The sequence below is a fragment of the Oncorhynchus nerka genome, unplaced genomic scaffold (assembly GCF_034236695.1).
Source record: "Oncorhynchus nerka isolate Pitt River unplaced genomic scaffold, Oner_Uvic_2.0 unplaced_scaffold_423, whole genome shotgun sequence".
Lineage (NCBI taxonomy): Eukaryota > Metazoa > Chordata > Actinopteri > Salmoniformes > Salmonidae > Oncorhynchus > Oncorhynchus nerka.
The window spans coordinates 276774-289738 of record NW_027040490.1 but is presented as its reverse complement, the minus strand read 5'-3'; the positions used below and the strand labels follow the sequence as shown (position 1 = coordinate 289738).

Below are 12965 nucleotides of genomic sequence, written 5' to 3'. Positions count from 1 at the left end.
CCCTATATAGTTATATACTGTTGACTAGCACCCATTCCCTATATAGTTATATACTGTTGACTAGCACCCATTCCTATATAGTTATATACTGTTGACTATAGTTATATACTGTTGACTAGCACCCATTCCCTATATAGTTATATACTGTTGACTAGCACCCATAGTTATATACTGTTGACTAGCACCCATTCCCTATATAGTTATATACTGTTGACTAGCACCCATAGTTATATACTGTTGACTAGCACCCATTCCCTATATAGTTATATACTGTTGACTAGCACCCATAGTTATATACTGTTGACTAGCATCCATAGTTATATACGGTTGACTAGCACCCATAGTTATATACTGTTGACTAGCACCCATTCCCTATATAGTTATATACTGTTGACTAGCACCATAGTTATATACTGTTGACTAGCACCCATAGTTATATACTGTTGACTAGCACCCATTCCCTATATAGTTATATACTGTTTAGCACCCTATATAGTTATATACTGTTGACTCCCTATATAGTTATATACTGTTGACTAGCACCCATTCCCTATATAGTTATATACTGTTGACTAGCACCCATAGTTATATACTGTTTAGCACCCCCTATATAGTTATATACTGTTGACTAGCACCCATTCCCTATATAGTTATATACTGTTGACTAGCACCCATAGTTATATACTGTTGACTAGCACCCATAGTTATATACTGTTGACTAGCACCCATTCCCTATATAGTTATATACTGTTGACTAGCACCCATTCCCTATATAGTTATATACTGTTGACTAGCACCCATTCCCTATATAGTTATATACTGTTGACTAGCACCCATTCCCTATATAGTTATATACTGTTGACTAGCATTCCTATATAGTTATATACCTAGCATATAGTTATATACTGTTGACTAGCACCCATTCCTATATAGTTATATACTGTTGACTAGCACCCATTCCCTATATAGTTATATACTGTTGACTAGCACCCATTAGTTATAGTTATATACTGTTGACTAGCACCCATTCCCTATATAGTTATATACTGTTGACTAGCACCCATTCCCTATATAGTTATATACTGTTTATAGTTATATACTGTTGACTAGCACCCATTCCCTATATAGTTATATACTGTTGACTAGCACCCATTCCCTATATAGTTATATACTGTTGACTAGCACCCCTATATAGTTATATACTGTTGACTAGCACCCATTCCCTATATAGTTTATATACTAGCACCCATAGTTATATACTGTTGACTAGCACCCATTCCCTATATAGTTATATACTGTTGACTAGCACCCATTCCTATATAGTTATATACTGTTGACTAGCATTCCCATAGTTATATACTGTTGACTAGCACCCATTCCCTATATAGGTATATACTGTTGACTAGCACCCATTCCCTATATAGTTATATACTGTTGACTAGCACCCATTCCCTATATAGTTATATACTGTTGACTAGCACCCATTCCCTATATAGTTATATACTGTTGACTAGCACCCATTCCCTATATAGTTATATACTGTTGACTAGCACCCATTCCCTATATAGTTATATACTGTTGACTAGCACCCATAGTTATATACTGTTGACTAGCACCCATTCCCTATATAGTTATATACTGTTGACTAGCTCCCATTCCCTATATAGTTATATACTGTTGACTAGCTCCCATTCCCTATATAGTTATATACTGTTGACTAGCACCCATTCCCCTGTTGACTAGCATATAGTTATCTACTGTTGACTAGCACCCATAGTTATATACTGTTGACTAGCACCATTCCCTATATAGTTATATACTGTTGACTAGCACCCATTCCCTATATAGTTATATCCTGTTGACTAGCTCCCATAGTTATATACTGTTGACTAGCACCATTCCCTATATAGTTATATACTGTTGACTAGCACCCATAGTTATATACTGTTGACTAGCACCCATTCCCTATATAGTTATATACTGTTGACTAGCACCCATTCCCTATATAGTTATATACTGTTGACTAGCACCCATTCCCTATATAGTTATATACTGTTGACTAGCACCCATTCCCTATATAGTTATATACTGTTGACTAGCACCCATAGTTATATACTGTTGACTAGCACCCATTCCCTATATAGTTATATACTGTTGACTAGCACCCATTCCCTATATAGTTATATACTGTTGACTAGCACCCATTCCCTATATAGTTATATACTGTTGACTAGCACCCATAGTTATATACTGTTGACTAGCACCCATTCCCTATATAGTTATATACTGTTGACTAGCACCCATTCCCTATATAGTTATATACTGTTGACTAGCACCCATAGTTATATACTGTTGACTAGCACCCATAGTTATATACTGTTGACTAGCACCCATTCCCTATATAGTTATATACTGTTGACTAGCACCCATTCCCTATATAGTTATATACTGTTGACTAGCACCTATATAGTTATTACCTAGCATATAGTTATATACTGTTGACTAGCACCCATTCCCTATATAGTTATATACTGTTTGACTGTTGACTATAGTTATATACTGTTGACTAGCACCCATTCCCTATATAGTTATATACTGTTGACTAGCACCCATTCCCTATATAGTTATATACTGTTGACTAGCACCCATTCCCTATATAGTTATATACTGTTGACTAGCACCCATAGTTATATACTGTTGACTAGCACCCATTCCCTATATAGTTATATACTGTTGACTAGCACCCATTCCCTATATAGTTATATACTGTTGACTAGCACCCATAGTTATATACTGTTGACTAGCACCCATTCCCTATATAGTTATATACTGTTGACTAGCACCCATTCCCTATATAGTTATATACTGTTGACTAGCACCCATTCCCTATATAGTTATATACTGTTGACTAGCACCCATTCCCTATATAGTTATATAGTTATATACTGTTGACTAGCACCCATTCCCTATATAGTTATATACTGTTGACTAGCACCCATTCCCTATATAGTTATATACTGTTGACTAGCACCCATTCCCTATATAGTTATATACTGTTGACTAGCACCCATTCCCTATATAGTTATATACTGTTGACTAGCACCCATTCCCTATATAGTTATATACTGTTGACTAGCACCCATTCCCTATATAGTTATATACTGTTGACTAGCACCCATAGTTATATACTGTTGACTAGCACCCATTCCCTATATAGTTATATACTGTTGACTAGCACCCATTCCCTATATAGTTATATACTGTTGACTAGCACCCATTCCCTATATAGTTATATACTGTTGACTAGCACCCATAGTTATATACTGTTGACTAGCACCCATTCCCTATATAGTTATATACTGTTGACTAGCACCCATTCCCTATATAGTTATATACTGTTGACTAGCACCCATTCCCTATATAGTTATATACTGTTGACTAGCACCCATTCCCTATATAGTTATATACTGTTGACTAGCACCCATAGTTATATACTGTTGACTAGCACCCATAGTTATATACTGTTGACTAGCACCCATTCCCTATATAGTTATATACTGTTGACTAGCACCCATTCCCTATATAGTTATATACTGTTGACTAGCACCCATAGTTATATACTGTTGACTAGCACCCATTCCCTATATAGTTATATACTGTTGACTAGCACCCATAGTTATATACTGTTGACTAGCTCCCATTCCCTATATAGTTATATACTGTTGACTAGCACCCATAGTTATATACTGTTGACTAGCACCCATTCCCTATATAGTTATATACTGTTGACTAGCACCCATTCCCTATATAGTTATATACTGTTGACTAGCACCCATTCCCTATATAGTTATATACTGTTGACTAGCACCCATTCCCTATATAGTTATATACTGTTGACTAGCACCCATAGTTATATACTGTTGACTAGCATCCATTCCCTATATAGTTATATACTGTTGACTAGCATCCATTCCCTATATAGTTATATACTGTTGACTAGCACCCATAGTTATATACTGTTGACTAGCACCCATTCCCTATATAGTTATATACTGTTGACTAGCACCCATAGTTATATACCTAGCATATAGTTATATACTGTTGACTAGCACCCATTCCCTATATAGTTATATACTGTTGACTAGCACCCAGTTTATACTGTTGATAGTTATATACTGTTGACTAGCACCCATTCCCTATATAGTTATATACTGTTGACTAGCACCCATTCCCTATATAGTTATATACTGTTGACTAGCACCCATTCCCTATATAGTTATATACTGTTGACTAGCACCCATTCCCTATATAGTTATATACTGTTGACTAGCACCCTATATAGTTATATACTGTTGACTAGCACCCATTCCCTATAGTTATATACTGTTGACTAGCACCCATTCCCTATAGTTATATACTGTTGACTAGCACCCATTCCCTATATAGTTATATACTGTTGACTAGCACCCATTCCCTATATAGTTATATACTGTTGACTAGCACCCATAGTTATATACTGTTGACTAGCACCCATTCCCTATATAGTTATATACTGTTGACTAGCACCCTATATAGTTATATACTGTTGACTAGCACCCATTCCCTATATAGTTATATACTGTTGACTAGCTCCCATTCCCTATATAGTTATATACTGTTGACTAGCTCCCATTCCCTATATAGTTATATACTGTTGACTAGCATCCATAGTTATATACTGTTGACTAGCACCCATTCCCTATATAGTTATCTACTGTTGACTAGCACCCATAGTTATATACTGTTGACTAGCACCATTCCCTATATAGTTATATACTGTTGACTAGCACCCATTCCCTATATAGTTATATACTGTTGACTAGCACCCTATATAGTTATATACTGTTGACTAGCACCCATTCCTATATAGTTATATACTGTTGACTATAGTTATATACTGTTGACTAGCACCCATTCCCTATATAGTTATATACTGTTGACTAGCACCCATTCCCTATATAGTTATATACTGTTGACTAGCACCCATTCCCTATATAGTTATATACTGTTGACTAGCACTATATAGTTATATACTGTTGACTAGCACCCATAGTTATATACTGTTGACTAGCACCCATTCCCTATATAGTTATATACTGTTGACTAGCACCCACCCTATATAGTTATATACTGTTGACTAGCACCCATTCCCTATATAGTTATATACTGTTGACTAGCACCCATTCCCTATATAGTTATATACTGTTGACTAGCACCCATAGTTATATACTGTTGACTAGCACCCATTCCCTATATAGTTATATACTGTTGACTAGCACCCATTCCCTATATAGTTATATACTGTTGACTAGCATTCCCTATATAGTTATATACTGTTGACTAGCACCCATAGTTATATACTGTTGACTAGCACCCTATATAGTTATATACTGTTGACTAGCACCCATAGTTATATACTGTTGACTAGCACCCATTCCCTATATAGTTATATACTGTTGACTAGCACCCATTCCCTATATAGTTATATACTGTTGACTAGCATCCATTCCCTATATAGTTATATACTGTTGACTAGCACCCATTCCCTATATAGTTATATACTGTTGACTAGCACCCATAGTTATATACTGTTGACTAGCACCCATTCCCTATATAGTTATATACTGTTGACTAGCATCCATTCCCTATATAGTTATATACTGTTGACTATATAGTTATATACTGTTGACTAGCATCCATTCCCTATATAGTTATATACTGTTGACTAGCACCCATTCCTATATAGTTATATACTGTTGACTAGCATCCATAGTTATATACTGTTGACTAGCACCCATTCCCTATATAGTGTTGACTAGCACCCATAGTTATATACTGTTGACTAGCACCCATTCCCTATATAGTTATATAATGTTGACTAGCACCCATAGTTATATACTGTTGACTAGCACCCATAGTTATATACTGTTGACTAGCACCCATTCCCTATATAGTTATATACTGTTGACTAGCACCCATAGTTATATACTGTTGACTAGCACCCATAGTTATATACTGTTGACTAGCACCCATTCCCTATATAGTTATATACTGTTGACTAGCACCCATTCCCTATATAGTTATATACTGTTGACTAGCACCCATTCCTATATAGTTATATACTGTTGACTAGCACCCATAGTTATATACTGTTGACTAGCACCCATTCCCTATATAGTTATATACTGTTGACTAGCACCCATTCCCTATATAGTTATATACTGTTGACTAGCACCCATAGTTATATACTGTTGACTAGCACCCATTCCCTATATAGTTATATACTGTTGACTAGCACCCATTCCCTATATAGTTATATACTGTTGACTAGCACCCATAGTTATATACTGTTGACTAGCACCCATTCCCTATATAGTTATATACTGTTGACTAGCACCCATAGTTATATACTGTTGACTAGCACCCATTCCCTATATAGTTATATACTGTTGACTAGCATCCATTCCCTATATAGTTATATAATGTTGACTAGCACCCATTCCCTATATAGTTATATACTGTTGACTAGCACCCATAGTTATATACTGTTGACTAGCACCCATAGTTATATAATGTTGACTAGCACCCATAGTTATATACTGTTGACTAGCACCCATAGTTATATAATGTTGACTAGCACCCATAGTTATATACTGTTGACTAGCACCCATAGTTATATACTGTTGACTAGCACCCATAGTTATATACTGTTGATAGTTATATACTGTTGACTAGCACCCATTCCCTATATAGTTATATACTGTTGACTAGCATTCCCTATATAGTTATATACTGTTGACTAGCACCCATTCCCTATATAGTTATATACTGTTGACTAGCTCCCATTCCCTATATAGTTATATACTGTTGACTAGCACCCATAGTTATATACTGTTGACTAGCACCCATTCCCTATATAGTTATATACTGTTGACTAGCACCCATTCCCTATATAGTTATATACTGTTGACTAGCACCCATAGTTATATACTGTTGACTAGCTCCCATTCCCTATATAGTTATATACTGTTGACTAGCACCCATAGTTATATACTGTTGACTAGCACCCATTCCCTATATAGTTATATACTGTTGACTAGCACCCATAGTTATATACTGTTGACTAGCACCCATTCCCTATATAGTTATATACTGTTGACTAGCATCCATTCCCTATATAGTTATATAATGTTGACTAGCACCCATTCCCTATATAGTTATATACTGTTGACTAGCACCCATAGTTATATACTGTTGACTAGCACCCATAGTTATATAATGTTGACTAGCACCCATAGTTATATACTGTTGACTAGCACCCATTCCCTATATAGTTATATACTGTTGAATAGCACCCATAGTTATATACTGTTGACTAGCACCCATAGTTATATACTGTTGACTAGCACCCATTCCCTATATAGTTATATACTGTTGACTAGCACCCATTCCCTATATAGTTATCTACTGTTGACAAGGGTTAATTCTCTTTACACTGAATGGACAAGACAAAACAACAGCATCCCAAACACTGCCCTGGGGCATCGTCTTTAGACCAGAAGAAAGAGTGCCTCCTACTGGCCCTCCAACACCACTTCCAGCAGCAGCATCTGGTCTCCCATCCAGGGACTGACCAGGACCAACCCTACTTAGCTTCAGAGGCCATCAGTGGGATACAGGGTGGTGTCCCATCCAGGGACTGACCAGGACCAACCCTGCTTAGCTTCAGAGGCCATCAGTGGGATACAGGTTGGTCTCCCATCCAGGGACTGACCAGGACCAACCCTGCTTAGCTTCAGAGGCCAGCCATCAGTGGGATGCAGGGTGGTCTGCTGCTGCTGACTAAAAGGTTGTGTGTCTAGCCGTTCGTTGCCACAGCAACCTCCATCGGTTCTTACCTGGTTACAGGTACTGATGTCAACTCCGTCTTTCAGGAACTCCAGAACCTTGTCCAGTTTCCCCGCCCTCGCAGCACGCAGGAAACTAGTGTTACTGTCAGACTGGAGAGAGAGAGGGGGGGTAGAGTGAGGAGAGAGAGGGAGGGGGGTAGAGAGAGGGAGAGAGAGAGGAGAGAGGAGAGGGGTGGGGTAGAGAGAGAGAGAGAGAGAGAGGGAGGGGGTAGAGAGAGGAGAGAGAGAGGAGAGAGGAGAGAAAGGGAGGGGGTAGAGAGAGGGAGAGAGGGGGAGGGGGTAGAGAGAGGAGAGGGGGGTAGAGAGAGGGAGAGAGGGGGAGGGGGAGAGAGAGGAGGGGGGGGGTAGAGAGAGAGAGAAAAATAGACAGTAAGTATTATATATATTATATACGGAACATCAGTATTTAATGGCGCTCTGATTGAGTGTGTGTGTGTGTGTGTGTGTGTGTGTGTGTGTGTGTGTGTGTGTGTGTGTGTGTGTGTGTGTGTGTGTGTGTGTGTGTGCACCACCACTGATCTACCACTGACCTACCACTGACCTACCACTGACCAATCACTGATCTACCACTAATCTACCACTGACCTACCACTGACCTACCACTGATCTACCCCTGACCTACCACTGACCTACCACTGATCTACCACTGACCTACCACTGATCTACCCCTGACCTACCACTGACCAATCACTGATCTACCACTGACCTACCACTGACCTACCACTGACCTACCCCTGACCTACCACTGACCTACCACTGACCAATCACTGACCTACCACTGACCTACCACTGACCTACCACTGATCTACCACTGATCTACCACTGACCTACCTGACCTACCACTGATCTACCACTGATCTACCACTGATCTACCACTGACCTACCATTGACCTACCACTGACCTACCACTGATCTACCACTGATCTACCACTGACCTACCACTGACCTACCACTGACACCTACCACTGACCAACCACTGACCTACCACTGACCTACCACTGACCTACCCCCCTCTGGGATAAACATCATCACCTCATTATATAGGAGCTAGGAAACATCATCACCTCATTATATAGGAGCTAGGAAACATCATCACATCATTATATAGGAGCTAGGAAACATCATCACCTCATTATATAGGAGCTAGGAAACATCATCACCTCATTATATAGGAGCTAGGAAACATCATCACATCATTATATAGGAGCTAGGAAACATCATCACATCATTATATAGGAACTAGGAAACATCATCACCATTATACTGATCATTATATAGGAGCTAGGAAACATCATCACATCATTATATAGGAGCTAGGAAACATCATCACATCACTAGGAAACATCATCACCTCATTATATAGGAGCTAGGAAACATCATCAGATCATTATATAGGAGCTAGGAAACATCATCACATCATTATATATGAGCTAGGAAACATCATCAGACCACTGAAACATCATCACATCATTATATAGGAGCTAGGAAACATCATCACATCATTATATAGGAGCTAGGAAACATCATCACATCATTATATAGGAGCTAGGAAACATCATCACATCATTATATAGGAGCTAGGAAACATCATCACATCATTATATAGGAGCTAGGAAACATCATCACCTCATTATATAGGAGCTAGGAAACATCATCACCTCATTATATAGGAGCTAGGAAACATCATCACATCATTATATAGGAGCTAGGAAACATCATCACATCATTATATAGGAGCTAGGAAACATCATCACATCATTATAGGAGGAAACATCATCACATCATTATATAGGAGCTAGGAAACATCATCACATCATTATATAGGAGCTAGGAAACATCATCACATCATTATATAGGAGCTAGGAAACATCATCACATCATTATATAGGAGCTAGGAAACATCATCACATCATTATATAGGAGCTAGGAAACATCATCACATCATTATATAGGAGCTAGGAAACATCATCACATCATTATATAGGAGCTAGGAAACATCATCACATCATTATATAGGAGCTAGGAAACATCATCACATCATTATATAGGAGCTAGGAAACATCATCACATCATTATATAGGAGCTAGGAAACATCATCACATCATTATATAGGAGCTAGGAAACATCATCACATCATTATATAGGAGCTAGGAAACACATCACATCATTATATCTAGGAAACATCATCACATCATTATATAGGAGCTAGGAAACATCATCACATCATTATATAGGAGCTAGGAAACATCATCACCTCAATATATAGGAGCTAGGAAACATCCTCACATCATTATATAGGAGCTAGGAAACATCATCACCTCAATATATAGGAGCTAGGAAACATCATCACCTCATTATATAGGAGCTAGGAAACATCATCACATCATTATATAGGAGCTAGGAAACATCATCACATCATTATATAGGAGCTAGGAAACATCATCACATCATTATATAGGAGCTAGGAAACATCATCAGACCATTATATAGGAGCTAGGAAACATCATCACATCATTATATAGGAGCTAGGAAACATCATCACATCATTATATAGGAGCTAGGAAACATCATCACATCATTATATAGGAACTAGGAAACATCATCACCTCATTATATAGGAGCTAGGAAACATCATCAGACCATTATATAGGAGCTAGGAAACATCATCACCTCATTATATAGGAGCTAGGAAACATCATCAGATCATTATATAGGAGCTAGGAAACATCATCACATCATTATATATGAGCTAGGAAACATCATCAGACCATTATATAGGAGCTAGGGAACATCATCACACCATTATATAGGAGCTAGGAAACATCATCACCTCATTATATAGGAGCTAGGAAACATCATCACATCATTATATAGGAGCTAGGAAACATCATCAGACCATTATATAGGAGCTAGGAAACATCATCACATCATTATATAGGAGCTAGGAAACATCATCACATCATTATATAGGAGCTAGGAAACATCATCACATCATTATATAGGAGCTAGGAAACATCATCACCTCATTATATAGGAGCTAGGTAACATCATCACCTCATTATATAGGAGCTAGGAAACATCATCACATCATTATATAGGAGCTAGGGAACATCATCACCTCATTATATAGGAGCTAGGAAACATCATCACATCATTATATAGGAGCTAGGTAACATCATCACCTCATTATATAGGAGCTAGGAAACATCCTCCCAAATTTATAAGGAACTAGGAAACATCATCACATCATTATATAGGAGCTAGGAAACATCATCACATCATTATATAGGAGCTAGGAAACATCATCAGACCATTATATAGGAGCTAGGAAACATCATCACATCATTATATATGAGCTAGGAAACATCCTCCCAAATGTATAAGGAACTAGGAAACATCCTCACAAATTTATAAGGAACTAGGGAACATCCTCACATCATTATATAGGAACTAGGAAACATCCTCACAAATTTGCGACTTGGACCTAGAACATCACCTTGACAACGACCAGGGTTCTGTTCCAGAATATCAACTTGATTTACTAGTATGAGAGTGATAGAGAGGTCTGAAGAGAGGGAGGGAGAGATAGAGAGGTCTGAAGAGAGGGAGGGAGAGATAGAGAGGTCTGAAGAGAGGGAGGGAGAGATAGAGAGGTCTGAAGAGAGGGAGGGAGAGATAGAGAGAGAGAGAGATGAAGAGAGGGAGGGAGAGATAGAGAGGTCTGAAGAGAGGGAGGGAGAGATAGAGAGGTCTGAAGAGAGGGAGGGAGAGATAGAGAGGTCTGAAGAGAGGGAGGAGAGATGAGAGAGATGAAGGAGGGAGGGAGAGATAGAGAGGTCTGAAGAGGGAGGGAGGTCTGAGAGAGGGAGGGAGAGATAGAGAGGTCTGAAGAGAGGGAGGGAGAGATAGAGAGAGATGAAGAGAGAGAGGGAGATATAGAGAGAGATGAAGAGAGGGAGGAAGAGATAGGGAGGGATGAAGAAAGGGAGGGAGAGATAGAGAGAGATTAAGAGAGGGAGGGAGAGATAGAGAGGTCTGAAGAGAGAGGGAGATATAGAGAGAGATGAAGAGAGGGAGGAAGAGATAGGGAGGGATGAAGAAAGGGAGGGAGAGATAGAGAGAGATGAAGAGAGGGAGGGAGAGATAGAGAGGTCTGAAGAGAGAGAGGGAGATATAGAGAGAGATGAAGAGAGGGAGGAAGAGATAGGGAGGGATGAAGAAAGGGAGGGAGAGAGAGAGAGATGAAGAGAGGGAGGGAGAGATAGAGAGGTCTGAAGAGAGAGGGAGATATAGAGAGAGATGAAGAGAGGGAGGAAGAGATAGGGAGGGATGAAGAAAGGAAGAGAGTAGGGAGAGATGGAGAGAGAGATGAGAGGGAGTGAGAGATAGATAGAAATGAAGAGAGGGAGGGATAGAGAGAGATGGAGAGAGGGAGGGAGAGATAGGGAGGGATGAAGAAAGGGAGAGAGATGGAGAGAGAAACTACTAACTACATACTATAACTAAACTGTATAAATCTATACTACTAACGACATAACTATAACTAAAAAGTATATATCTATCTATACAACTAACTACATACTATAACTAAACTGTATATATCTATACTACGAACTACATACTATAACTAAACTGTATATATCTATACTACTAACTACATACTATAACTAAAATGTATATATCTATACTACTAACTACATACTATAACTAAACTGTATATATATATACTACTAACTACATACTATAACTAAACTGTATATATCTATACCTCTAACTACATACTATAACTAAACTGTATATATCTATACCTCTAACTACATACTATAACTAAACTGTATATATCTATACTACTAACTACATACTATAACTAAACTGTATATATCTATACTACTAACTACATACTATAACTAAACTGTATATATCTATACTACTAACTACATACTATAACTAAACTGTATATATCTATACTACTAACTACATACTATAACTAAACTGTATATATCTATACTACTAACT

At 38.1% G+C, this 12965-nt stretch overlaps 1 pseudogene; it reads right to left on the bottom strand.

The window, feature by feature from the left end:
• The window catches only part of LOC135571270 (ankyrin-2-like), a 133985-nt pseudogene that overhangs the window by 119900 nt on the left and 1120 nt on the right, over positions 1–12965 (bottom strand).